Source organism: Strix aluco, chromosome 1 (assembly GCF_031877795.1).
Source record: "Strix aluco isolate bStrAlu1 chromosome 1, bStrAlu1.hap1, whole genome shotgun sequence".
Taxonomy (NCBI): Eukaryota; Metazoa; Chordata; class Aves; order Strigiformes; family Strigidae; genus Strix; species Strix aluco.
The window spans coordinates 36601481-36616080 of record NC_133931.1 but is presented as its reverse complement, the minus strand read 5'-3'; the positions used below and the strand labels follow the sequence as shown (position 1 = coordinate 36616080).

General features: G+C 40.3%; 1 protein-coding gene across 6 annotated transcripts in view; it reads right to left on the bottom strand.

Annotated features, from left to right (window-relative positions):
* The window catches only part of NCOA2 (nuclear receptor coactivator 2), a 198042-nt gene that overhangs the window by 113916 nt on the left and 69526 nt on the right, over positions 1–14600 (bottom strand). For all 6 annotated transcript variants that reach the window (XR_012622404.1, XM_074817590.1, XM_074817599.1 and 3 more), the window contains exon 3: positions 11415–11659. The gene's annotated coding sequence lies outside the window, so the exon portion shown is untranslated. The remainder of the gene's footprint in view (positions 1–11414; positions 11660–14600) is intronic.

The following is a 14600-nucleotide window of genomic DNA, read 5'->3' as shown; positions in this document are numbered from 1 at the left end:
CAGGATTCCCAGTCAACTAATAAGATTATTTTCATGCTGTAACCCTTCCCTCTGTCAGGGCACCTTTAGGTGTTTCCACCAATACTCAGCTACTTATTTTCACAAAAGTTGTGGTATCTGAATTTTGAGATCTCCGCTGCGCCAAAAAATGTGATCGAAATCACCAATAGGTTCAAAAGCTACAGAGAGGAGATAAAGGGATGTGTGTGCCTGTACACAAGTGCATGGTGTGATCTCATGAGCCTTGTTTCCATAGGAAATGAGGCTAAAAATAAAGGAGAATGTTTGACCTTATTGTAATTTCACAGAAAGCTAATTTAGATGGACCATACTAAACAGCTGGCTATACTAACAGATCACCTGAAGTTAATATCACAATATTTAAATACATCTTGTAGATTTTGCAAGACGGTTTTCAAAGGAAAAAGACAAATAGGCCCCATTTATCTTCTAATAGAAGATATAAATAGATACTTTTCCACAGACATGTATTTTACTATAATCTATGAATTGTGATAGATTTGCAATCCTTTAATTTTTTTAATCTAGCATTTATGCGAGTGTGTTCCATCTCCGAGGATATAAACACAAGTCAGCACTCACATGAATAGCTGCATTGCTCCATTTCACGTTTGACTCTTAGATGCTAAACCCTTCGTAAATGTAACAGAGAACAAAAGCAAGCCCATGCCACTGAGATTAGTTAAGTAACATATACCAGGGAATAATCAAACAAGTAACAGCATTAAGCCATTTCTAAGCAGGTCATAAAATATGTTCAAATACAAAATTCAACGTTATGAAATGCAACCATTTACTAACAGACAGAATAAAAATTACCCCAAATAAATAAATAAAAATATAGATTCTAAGGCCAAACCAGTCCATCATGTCACCTCTTGTACAACAAAGACCACAGGATTTTACTTAGCAGCTCCTAAAGCAAGTCTGATACTCTGGCATCCACCAGTGAAGTTTATTGCATTGATGTGTTGTTACCAACAGCCTACCCATTTCAGAACTGACCATGTCTGGACATACACATACTGTCAAAAGTGGAACAAACAAGATATGCACTTCTAAACCAGCATCTGTGCTTGGAGATACTTCCATGGCTCTGCTCTGCAAATACAGTTACAAAAAAGTTGTTCCATCCTCAATGAGCAGTCATTCATCTCTAAAAGCTTTAACAAACTTCCAGACAAGACCTTTGATCTATATGCCTACCTTGAATAATTCTCCATGTGCCCATAAAGATGCTGAATTTTTTCTCATTTTTGTGTCCCTTATTAACAACAGTGTCCCTTACTAACAACAGTGACAGAAGACTAATTTAAAATCCTGCAGAAACAGAATTTTAAAGTGTCACAACTTTACTGAACCCTGTAATTTTTCTTGCTGTAGGAAAATGTAGAAACTCTATCTGAAATGGAAACCAGATTTGAAAGAACAAACAACAAATAAAAGTTGGGAGAAGCCCTGAGACCACTTTTTAATTCTTAAAGGTACGAACTAGAACCTTAGAGAAATCTTCTAAGTAAGAATATTGCTAGCTAGGAGTCCCACCAGAGTAAAAATACACAGGAACTGAACCCAAGCTGTTACACACTCTTTAATAAGGCACATCTCTTTAGAATGCTATCCATCAAGCCATATACTACTTCTATCATATAATTCCATAAACTGATCAGTATCAGTCAATGCCTGACCTTTAGAAAACAGAAAAAGCTACTGGTAATGTCGTATTTCTCCTAAACAAACAAAAAAAGTAAAATAGAATCAACATTTTACAGCAACGAAACAGATTTACCCAACAGTAAAACATGTTGGTATACGTGACTTTATATATATATTAAATAATGAATTATAAAATTATTAATACTAACAATCATACACCAGACATTAGTTATTAACTATGATATAAAATTATATACAAGATAGAGGCTTCTTTTATACATTATATACATAAATATAAAAAAATAAATAAAATGTGTCCACATATACACACAGCATTCAGACATCTGTTAATAGGACTGGTGTCACCTATGATCCAGGCCAGGAACAAGTGAATAGTCTTTCATCCAGGGGAAAGCAAGATGGATGATGTTTAGAGGAAACCCACTCCACTCAGCTTATCAGCAGCAAAAGGGCAAAGAACAGTGGAAAAAGCCTAGTATAAAAGAAGAAACAAAGAAAACAAGGTGACAGAACTGACTCTTAAGAATGCAAATGGGAAGGGTGAAGGTAACCAAAGGTATCTACATGTCTGAACACAGAGAAATTTTTTACCTGGGCAAAAAAGTTTGATCAAGAGCAGAGCTCAAACAACTGCAAGGGACAAGAAGACTGAAGGAGTGAAGCTTACAACTTAGGAAATCTCACTCAAGATGACCCAGTAGCATGGAAACACTAAAGCCATTTGCTACTTTGTCTAAGTTTGTCCATCTCTTCTCATTTTTCTACAATGCAAAAAGTGACTGCAGAAAGTTTGCAACTGAGCATTAATTTATCCTATTCTTTATATTACTGGGGCAATTTGGAGAGTTCGACACTGATCTTAGCAATTTGGTTAGGTGACTCATGAGCGCCCCTGAGCGCCCCATTCCTGGTAAGGAGAAACAATCTGTCCCCAGCAAACAGATCTTTCCTGCCAGAGCCAGAAACCTTAGAGGAGTCTGATGAGGCTCAGTGGAATTTACAAGTACCTGGATTTCAAGTAGGTCCATAGAGCAATGACATGAGGGAACTGCGATGCAGGAGAATTGTTTTCATTCAGTTGTATTTAAGAACAATTCTCCCATATATACTAGAGGTGAGGCTAATTGCAATAACTCTTTACAACAATGCATGTATTTTTCTAATTGATTGTATTTGAATTAAGTAATCCAGATTATTTGTATAAATACACATACACAAAAGTAACTTAAAGGTTTTTCTACCATCAGCTGAAAGAAAAGTGGTAAGTCAAGATCTTAAAGCTAGCACCCTCTTTGTACATGATTTTTGTATTACTTCATTTTCACCTGAAACATCTTTATTATTACAAGAGCTTAATGGTTTCCTAAGTGTGAAAATCCTTAAAACAGTGAACCTGAAAAAATACAAAAGTTAAAAATTATAAATCATATAAAAATCTAAATCTTCATTCAGTATTTAACCTTATTATGATAAAAATACACAACCGAGTGTGGAAATAATTGTTAGAGCCATTTGTTTTGGATGACCTGCATAGATTAAAAAGGTATTCAGTGCTCTCGGGTAATAGGTATCTGTATTATCTCAGGATAATAAAAACTTTATAGACTATCACTGCATGCCAATGAAGAGTACATGTACAATTTTTTTTTGTTTTAAATTTTTGGTTTATACGTATACAGAACTTTCCAGCTTCCCATGCTCTTTTCAGGCTTATTAGTTACAGCCTCAAATTAATTTTGAAATTCTTCTAAAAGGCAATACAAAACTATAATATCAAAATCCACTCAAAAAGTAGTATTTGACTTCTCAAATGGCAATTAGAAGTTTGAATCTGAATTACTTCATATGGAAATGAGATGCTTTTTATATGGCATGGTAACTTGTAATTGATAAGGTCATTTTTAATGAACTGTTTTAAAGGATGTGGTTTTCTATTAAGAGAGTTCGCTTATTACAAGGGGTTTGCAATTATATTTGGTGGTGGCAGAACCTCACAGACCTCACTTCCCGGTCCCCAGGTCACTAACCTGACCAGCCTGCACATGTCACAAGTCTATCCTAGAAATACCGTCAAGATGCCATCATGGAAATCAGACCGGCCTTTCTACCTGGTCCCTTCCACTTCACCTTCTTCCACTCCCCTGGAGGCAGCCCTCTAAATTGGAGAGTGGCAAGCCTCCAACACAGTCCAGTTGCTGGGCAGCATTTGCTGCTGCAAAGCTGCTCTCCATCTCCTTTGGTAAAAAGCAGAGCAGATGGAAATTTCCTGTAGGCTGGTCTTGGCCCACAGACCACTAGTTTGGACCATACTCCTCTATGAATAAGAGCAATCTATTCATTGCATCGAACTGACTGGCCCTACTGTCCTCTTTTACAACGCAACCCCATCCAATCCCCTAACTCAGTGATAAAACACAGCGCAGTGTGAGCACATTTCATTGCCTGTGCTTGGGTTAGGAACTAAGCCATGAAGGAAAATATGGCCATGTCACGCTAAGCAAAGAAACACATGAGTAACTCTGGCAAGCACCTAAGATAAGGCTCTTCTGAATGACTGAAGGTAATGTTATATTGATGTTATAATAAATTATTACCTACACACAGACACAGAGTAAGCAGAAGCAGCAGCAGAAGCTGTGCAACTGTGCTCTTCGGAGCGGCAGCTGTATGTTTTCTTAAAACATTGGAAGATGAGAATAGGAAGGAATCCTTTACAAAACTAAAAATGTTATAAACCTTGCTGTCTCCTGAAAATTCCCAAATTTTATTTAGAATGAAACACTTCAATATAGCTACAACCATGTTTTTTCAGAGGACGCAAAGGAGTTTTCACTTTCATTGGCCTTCCCTTGTCTCCCCTGCTAAACTACAGCTAAAACCATGAGGGAGCTTGAAGCAGAACTCTGTCCTGATTTCTGTTCCCTTCACAATTGCTGTCAGATGTATCCTGGTTTTCACATAGGCTGTTAAGACTGCTTTTGCTTTTAAAACTCCATTCAGAAAGATGAGTCATTCTGGTCATCAATGTAGCTCTTCTGGTTGTTCCACTGACAACAAAATGGGTTAGTCAGCTTTTCTTGAAGAAGGGGAAACCTTGGGCAGCACAGGATGAAGTAGTCCTTTTAAAGACTATTAACTTTCTTGCATAAAGTCAAAAGATGGTCACTGTGAATGTATGATATTTCGTAAGGTCTTGGGGAAGTATTCTCCACCATTTATCTGACGGTTGAAGAGAAAAGCTAGGAAAGGGAAAGGAAATGTTTCATATTATGCTTAGGACAGAGTAGTGTTTGTTGAGCTCTGCCTAAAAGCTTCTCATGGCTTTTCAAAATGCCGTGCTACCTCTCACATGGAGAAAAGCCTCTCTCCAAGAGTCTGTCACAAGAAGAAAGCTCCGCTGTTGATTACTGTACGCAGCAAGTGCTGCGGCTTCAGTACCCAAGCAGAGCTTCCCTGGAGAAACTCTCATGGGAGAGCTCCCTTTCCCTGGAAAGGCTCCTCATCAGCTCTTCCCAGCAAGCAAAGTACATGGGGAATATTCAGTAGCTATTTGCTGCTCAAGTGCCTGATATCAGCAGAGACAGAGAAGTGATGACAGGCCCTTTCTGGATGAAAAGTTAGGGGTCTCCTCAAAGGCCCCAAGCAGCCTAAAACATATTTGAACCAACCCGAGAGTGTACAGGAGCAGAAGAGGAACTCTAATTCTTTTGTACTCATGCTTTTCTGCCATGCTAAGTGCATGAGCAGAGTCAAAGGCAGGATGGGTGAATTAACTCAGAAAAAAGCTGTCCAAAAAAGCTGAGCAATCAGTCCTCAAAAAATTAATGATAAAAGACTTTGAATAAAGCCAATTTGTAATGGAATGTAAGAAGGGAAGTCCCTAAAGAGAAAAACTGTCTACCAGCTCTGCAGCAGGTTTTGCTGCCCCATGCAGTTTACCATGGCAAGAAGCCAACTTGGCAAGGCTCGCTCTTCTCCAAGGAGCCTGGCAGTGCTCCAGCCACACTCACAGGTCTCATTTCTGCTGCCAAGCTCGAGGGGCAATCGAAGATCCTGTTTTGTGAATCTGCAGATCTGGTTATGACCGAGAATATTTATGTTTTAAAATGTTCTTAAGCAAGTCGAGTTCCCTCTGTTTATACAGTGACTGAACAGGCGAAACAGAATACTTAACCCAGCTAGAGAAAATGAGCCACAGATTGTTAATTATATGGCTATTTGCACTTTGACTGGAAGAGGAAGTAAGCTGGTTATAACTACTTTGGGCTTTACTCCTGCAACTGCATTGAAACCACATTTATGACAGCTGAAACTATGCAATTTTATATAAATGTGGGCACTTCCTGTTTTTGAAACAAGTCCTTGGGTACTCGCCCTTACCTCACGGTAACATTGCTGGAACCAGAACGTACTAAATGCGCTCAGTTTTGAAGACTGGTCTTAAGATCTTATTTTACTATTTTTAAAAGTGTAGATAAAATGCATATATTGGACTACTGCTGTCAAGCATCTCTATTTCTAGGACCTAACCATACTCTTTAGGCATTAGGAAACACATATGGTTTCCACGTGTGAGACTGAAACGCCCAGCTGTCACCCGGGGCGTGCTCAGTCCTTGGTGACGTGGTCACGGTCACTCCCGGACAGAGAGAGAGGCGTGTTGCGTTCCCCCAAGCAGGCAGGCTGCACTCTCAATTACACACGCCAGCAGATCTATCTTTTTCCACTCAATATGCAGTATTTCAAGTAATTTGTAATAGCAGCTTTGTTATTTTGCACTGTATGGTATTAATTCTTCATTGTGGCAAGCATACGTTCAATTTTATAGACACTGAGTATGGGGAGTAACACAGTCCTCCTGGCATAAATTGAAAAAAATCGTTATTTGACTAGAAGATAATTTTGAAAATACCATTTAACAACCCTGATAAGCAGCAGTATGTTTCCTGTGCCTTTTCTCTTACTTTGCTTATTTATGTTAATTGGATCTCACAAACCAAACTTCTGCAGTGAGTACAATTACATAAATCAGCAGTCTGCTTTTCCATTGACAGTCATTTTCCTAAGAGATTACAGCAGGAAGACTGATCATATTGTTCAAGTGAAAAGCAAATGCATATCCAGTAATTCCTGATGATAAAATGTGATAATTCTTACTTACAAAAAATCCCCACCCACATTTAATTTACAATGTATTCCTCCAGATTTAGTTCGTGACATATTTGAGTCAAGCACCCCCTATAAATGCAAGATATTTACAGTCAAGATCACCAAAATCCTTAACACAGAGAAGTGTCAGCATTTCTACTACCTTTGTTTTGCTCTCCAAGACCACAACCTCTTATTTCTGACCATTAGATCCCACCCTTTAACTATGAGAACTTGTGAGCTTTGCAGCATGTGAACAATTACACACCTCTTAGTCTTAAACTGGAAGAAGATAAAATAAGGATTCCATTCAAAACCCATTATGTAAAAACCTCCAACTAAAAGAAACACTAAAATTAAAATTTCAAATTCAATTACACCCGATTTCTTGATTTCTCTTCACTTAGCTTCAAAGTAAACACAGTATACAGTCTACTCATGCACTTTAAAAACACTTCCCTTGGTAGCCTTACTCCTGCCTCAAGTCAAGGCATGGTTTCAAAGTGGCAGACAAGCCAATCTGCAACTAGGAGAGGTTGATCCTTCTGTCCCTCTTCCAGGTCATCTTTAGCACAGACATTTGTCCAACTCTGCAGTTAGCAAGTTCAAAGAGTTAAAGAGTCAGCCAAGTAACCCAACCAAAAAAGCAGTTAGCTGACCGCTGGTTTGGCTCCCTGAGCCAACTCACCCCAGTCGTGGAGACAGCAGCACTGGCACGAAGAAGACGGGGTAATACCTCAGCAGGGAGGGTACAAGTCGCACTTCTGGAAGCTGTTAGACCAAGGTTAGCTGCAATGATGCTGCATTTGTGACATCTCCACAAAAACTGGCCCTGTGTTCAGCCCCCATCCTCCAAACAAGGGAGGACATAGGAAAATCCAATTCATGGGGTGCAGTCCAAATCTCCCTTAAGAGCCTCACTGAGCTACAGACGCAAAGTCTCAACTCCTCTTTTGACTTTTTTTTGACTGAAGTCTATTGTTTCTACATAGAAGTGCTCAAGTCCAGATCTCTGCAAACTTATTCCCAAAAGTAACATGAGCATTTCTCATAAGGAGAAGAAAAAAAGACTTAATGAAGGCAACCCGGATTAGCTAAATGATACATCATAGTGGAACAATTCTGCTGTTAAAGATCATGCAGATGTTATGATGGAGGCAAAGAAAGCCTTTCTTTAGCTACAGCACAGCTGCTGCATACAACTTCAAAAAGACTTGGCACAGGACTTCAGCCACAGAACTTCCCCCTCGCTTCATTTCATGCACGTCATCTGAAACTTCAGTGAGCTGCACCAAGGACAAAACTGACACAAGGGGAGTTTGGAATATCTTATCAGCAGGGAGGCAGCTCCTTGCACTGCCAATACTCACATGCACCTTCACAAAACTCAACTATACATCTCCAGTCCTCCTCAGTCCAGCAATCCCTTAAAAGCAGTAATATTCCACACTGCTGTCCAGCTTATTTATACTTGCATTATCTTCTAAAGAAGACAACCGAATTACCACATAATTAACATATATTAAAGCTTCAAAAATAGCCATAATAAAAAGTAAAGGAAATTATCTGTTAAAGTAACATTAGAAAGTATTATCAACTTCCGTTCACATCCTTCATTCACTGAGCCACTCTGAACAGTTAGACACTCTGACCACGAAGCTGAAGACGCCACAGCTTACAATGACATTGAATGTACATGCCTAATGCCAGTCTTGTATTTTCCAGATAATATATGCACTACAAAGAAAATATATATTCACTGTCTAAATTCAAAGTTCAGCTTTCCCCTTTAAATGTGTCAAACTATTACAGCTAGTTACATGTGGGACATAAGAACTTGCATTGATTTTACATATTTAACTGTAAAGCACATAGAACTTAATTCATTTGATCTGCATATTAACATTACACTTACTTGTGATTTCCTTTCAGTGACGATAATGATAGATGTACCTGAGAAACCTAAACTGCTTTAAGATGTGTGTATGTGTATGAGATTAAATTAGAGCATTCCTGATGCATAGGAACAGAATCTTAGAAACTGTTTTTAATTTCTCCCTTTTTCTTCTTTTATTTATTCATATGACACCAGCTTGCTGACTCTTATGACATTCTTAGCTTCCACCATGTGAAGTCATAAACCAATTTGTCACCTACAGTATTCTTCCCACAACCGTGAAGTTACAAAGAATAATTAGTCCAAACAAGAAAATGGCAGTAGGAGCAACTAAAATTCTCTTAACATTCAAACTTCGTAAGTAAAAGAGAGTTGAAAAAACTGCAGAAACAAGGAAATACAAGCAGAATGCACCAAAAGAGGTTTTTTTAAAAAATTAATCAATTACTTTATTGCTAAGAAATGGATAAAAAACTGGAAATCCACAACTTTAAAGAATACTTGCAAACAGTGAAGAAAACTCATTAAAGCAAAGGTAAAGCTTGAAATACTAGAAATATTAACCACAGTATTACTGTATTCATGAAAGTGTAAGACTTCAATATGACCTACTTTAATAATAGTAAAAAAACTGAAAGAATATGGGCACTAACCCCCCAACTCTACTGGTTTTATAAAACACCATCTACTTCTCAGAATTAGTAACAGACTCATGAAACTGAACCAATTTGTTCAACAGATGTTTCAGTTAACCCAAAGGAATTTTACTTTTCTATTGTAGAAATAGAGCGTGCCGAATAAAATTCCACTATTATTAGCAGCTTTCAAAATATATTAGCTCAAAATTAGCTTCCATTTCCATTCTTTCTTTCTTTCACATAACAGAAAACATTTTCCATACTGGATTAGATGTGCCACCGAAATAAAGTAGGCACACTGATAACACAAGTCGCCCTCCTCCTCTCCCCCGCCCCCCGTTTTATGGGATACGCAGGAACGGCAGAGTTTTTATTTTTCTTGGCGTTCCTCTCTCCACATTAGCCGATAATCTTCCCCACGTAGCTCTGCCAGCGCACTGCCCCGCAGGCCCACAACACCCCTGCTGTTCCAGTCCCGTGCTTTTCTCCAGCAGGCTCTGTGAATTGTGTGATCCTTTCGTAATGTGTGCTATTGCATCAGTCTAATTGCAACATAATTTTCAATGTTCTAGGTAAAGCAAATAATTTCATTTTTAACTTCTGCTCATAAAATACAGATTGTTTCTACTACCCCCCCACCTTTTTTGTTTATGTTTAAAGATTTAAAGAATGACTTGCACTGCACAGCAGTAGTCGAACAAAAATACCTCTGGTTTTCTTAGAAAGCAGCACTTAAAAATACTGCTCGGCACCTAAAGCATTACTCCAGCCTTTCACAGAGCTGTATGTAGTAGATTCCCCATGAGCAGGCTGGAAGGAGAACGTGCATTCTTACTCTGTGTATTTAATATAATATTTAGCCATTACCAAAGCTTCATAGCTTTTACTCTCTCTCTCTCTCCTATAATAGAGACTAACAGCTTATCTGGCAAACACACTAAGTTTCTAGGCACTGAAGACACACTCTTTGTTAATTCATAAAATATGATCTAATGTTAGATATTTTGCATTCAGGTTAGCTAAGTTAAAACAATATTTAGCTTAACCATGCCTTGGCCAAAAAATTCTCTGTTATCTACTGATTACAACAGCATTGGAGCTAGCTATGGACATCACAGTGGGAAAATACAAATCCTGAGCCTGAAGAAATGCAGATGAAATCCTGACCTCAAGCCATTCTGATAGTGGACATTACAAACACTGTCTACTTTGCATCTGATACAATAACCAGGCACAAGAGGCATGTGCCTGCGATGAATGATGAATTTATGTGTCATTTTGGTTTTATGCACATAATATTATCTGAGTTGACAGCATCAAAAAATACTGTGCTTCTTGCACCCCAAATCATATTATGTGATACAAACATCTACACTAATACCAATCTGCAGAGGCAAGCGCTCACAAGAGGAAATGTCAGAAGTAAGTTTTAGAGAAACCTAAACTTTGTCTTTGTTTGCTTCTGTGGTATGGTATACACCACAGTTATGTCATACCATTTCCACAGCACCTCTGCTTCATTCAGCGTACAGAATTACCACTAATCAAAACAGTACTCTGTTTTACTCTTGGTATTTGGCATATGGTCCGATACCTTATTTACTGCATGCTACTCAGATTTTTTTCGGAAGATGGAACAAGTAATTTCTTTGTGAATTTAATGGTGCAGCCGAGTGCTTCACGAACATAATGGTTAGTCCTACTGTTATTCTGTTACTCCTAACTTAGGATAACTGTGTTATTCCTAACTTCCTAACTAAAACAGCGACAGCTTTAAGGTCAAAATGATTCTCCAATTCTGAAGACAACTTTGTCTCCAGTTTGGCATAACTCAGACCTAATTTTTTCACAGCACTTAGCATTACATTGTGCTTTATATAGCACTTTCAAACCTCAACCCTCACTGCCTCACTCGCAGTTATCAGTGCTCAGCACTTTTCCAGATCAGATCCAAAGATCTCAAGTCATCCGCGAGAAAGCAAGACACATACAGTTAGCAAAGACACGAGAAAAGCCAGAATCGAGCAACTTACCTAGCATCACCTAGGAAGTCGGCAGCACAGCCAGGAAGAGAGTCCCGTTCGCCAGGGCAGCATACAGCTGCGCAGAGCACCAGAATGGCTTCTGCCTCCCGCAATCCCCTGCCTCGCCTGCCACACGCGTCCCGACTTCTGCTGGAAGTGAGGCAGGGGTACTACAGAGAACAGCCTTCTCCACCACATCAACCAGATTCATTCCCAGAGCAAGTCCATTCTGTGCACGGAACAAAGCAGGGGTCCTGCAGAAAAAAACAGCATGTCAGTGCACAATTAAATACCGTTAAATTGTAAGGCTTCCTCACGAGGGGCCAAGTGAAAGAGCGTTGCAAAGACAAGCTCAGTTTTGACATTGACTTGGACACTGCCACACTGCAAAAATTTGCCATTTCCTGAAAAAAGAAATCAAGACATCAGACCTTGTACAATGGAGTCACACTGACACCTACAAAAAACAGGAGTGGGGTCGAAATCTTTAGATATACCATGCAGCTCTTGTGGCAAAGGAGTAAACTGGTTGCAAATGCAAAACATTTCTCTGCATGGGGACTAGCCATAGATGATGGTTAAAAACATATTCTCAAGGAGCTTCTACTGAAATCAAGGAGTGTTTATTTATATCCAAAGATCTCTATAGAAAAGGACCTTCCAGAACAAACTCCTCTGCCTGTTTTCCTCAAGCTATACCCTCTGGCCTATGTTGATTCAAGCTCTGGTCCCTCATTCTTACCTTCAGCGCCCATGCCAAGTGTCTCCTCACCCCCACTCCCCAAGGCTTTTCACCTCTCCTGGCTCAGTCACTTCCAGGCTTGGTTGGCAGTGCCACACTCTCCCCCCTTGACTTCCCCTTTCCCAACACACCATTGTATTGCAGATGACACCAAGTTGGGTGGGAGTGTTGATCTGCTCGAGGGTAGGGAGGCTCTGCAGAGAGATCTGGACAGGCTGGAGCGATGGGCTAAGGTCAACTGTAGGAGTTTCAATAAGGCCAAATGCCAGGTGCTGCACTTCGGCCACAACAACCCCCAGCAGCGCTACAGGCTTCGGGAGGAGTGGCTGGAGAGCTGCCAGTCAGAGAGGGACCTGGGGGTGTTGATTGACAGCCGGCTGAACATGAGCCAGCAGTGTGCCCAGGTGGCCAAGAAGGCCAATGGCTTCCTGGCTTGTATCAGAAATAGCGTGGCCAGCAGGGACAGGGAAGTGATCTTGCCCCTGTACTCGGCACTGGTGAGGCTGCACCTCGATTACTGTGTTCAGTTTTGGGCCCCTCACTACAAAAAGGACATTGAATTACTCGAGCGTGTCCAGAGAAGGGCAACGAAGCTGGTGAAGGGTCTGGAGCACATGTCGTACGAGGAGCGGCTGAGGGAACTGGGGTTGTTTAGTCTGGAGAAGAGGAGGCTGAGGGGAGACCTCATCGCCCTCTACAACTACCTGAAAGGAGGCTGCAGAGAGATGGGGATGAGTCTCTTTAACCAAGTAACAAGCGATAGGACAAGAGGGAATGGCCTCAAGTTGCGCCAGGGAAGGTTTAGACTGGATATTAGGAAGTATTTCTTTACAGAACGGGTTGTTAGGCGTTGGAATGGGCTGCCCAGGGAGGTGGTGGAGTCCCCATCCCTGGAGGTGTTTAAGAGTAGAGTCGACAGCGCTGAGGGATATGGTGTAGTTGGGAACTGTCAATGTTAGGTCAATGGTTGGACTGGATGATCTTCAAGGTCTTTTCCAACCTAGATGATTCTGTGATTCTGTATTAACTCTCACTCTCACCCTGGGGTCTGTCTCCTCTGTTCACAGACTAAGGTATTTTGGAGCCGGGACTCCGCCAGGGCCCCAAGCATGCCAGTGCCCCACGGGTGTGCTTCTGGCCCTCAGGCACTGCAGTACAAGCATTGGTTTCATCCCCCAGGTCAGCCTCCCCCTCCCTTTCCAGGCCATACAGCTCTCACATGCTCAAGACGGCATGCAAGAACTGCGATTTCTTTAAAAGGTTAAAATTTGGTTAGATCTGAGACTTTTAGAGTTCTGACAAAGGCAAAGCCATGATTCACAAGCCGCTCTTCTTCCCCAGTGCCTATCACCAGCGCTTCTCACAATGCCATCTAACTCCTAGTCTCTGCTTCAAAGGGAGGGACATAGAGCATTTCCAAAAAAATGGTTTTTTTTTAAAAAAAAAACAACAAACAAAAAACAAACTACGATGTGAAATAACTTATTCCACACATTCTTACAGAGAGCTAAATAATTTTGGCAGAAAAAAAAATTAAGCTAGGGGCAACTGCCTAGCCCCAAAACCTAATGTTTTGCAAAGCTATAAAAAACTCTAACCACTATCTTGTACTGGAAAGTGTCAGGCAGCCTTCCTTACTACAATTCCTGTCACTTCCCTTTCAGTCCTTAACAGCCTGATAACTAAAAAATACTAACACCTGAGACCAGTGGTCAAACTGAGGAGTAGCAGCTGCGGGGGGACAGTGCCGGAGTGAACGCCATGCAAGTCACCTTTGTCTTCACCACCAGTTTCGTTGCATGCCTACGAGCAGTGTTCAAACAGCATTGTCAAATGACAGCACACAGTCCAGCCATTTCTTCCTAGAGGTAGCAATGCTTGCCTGAAAAGCTACAGTTGCTCATGAAATACTTCCAGGCCACGAAAAACTGTAGTAAAATGCGTTAGCTTTATTCCCCATGAAGGTCACACACACAGCTAACAGTGATAATTTAAGCAAATCCATTTTACTTCACATTTGCACTAAATTAGGAGCAGTCATGTATCAGTTACAAAGAGGAAGGGTAACTTTGTACAGTACTATTGCTTGTGATCATCTGCCCCTGCCTGGAGGGGAAATAACCTTCTTGTATGAAACTCTGGGAAACTTTTTCTTTCCTTTTCTCTATTTAGCAGTTACTTAGCATGAAAAACAAATGCAGCACACTGTTAAGTAATATACAGAAAGAGGAAAACTTCTTAAAACAGACAACACATTCTTTTAGAGCCAAATGCAATTTACAGATTTTTTTACTGAGCTCTTAATAGCAAACAAGACAACAATTTCTTGATGGCTCTTATAAATACTTCTGTACAAACATGGTCCAGAAGAGCAGACCAAAGAAAGAGAAAAACAGTGTCACATGCTCAAAGATGGATGCAAATTATAGTATAGATTAAATGCACTATGACAC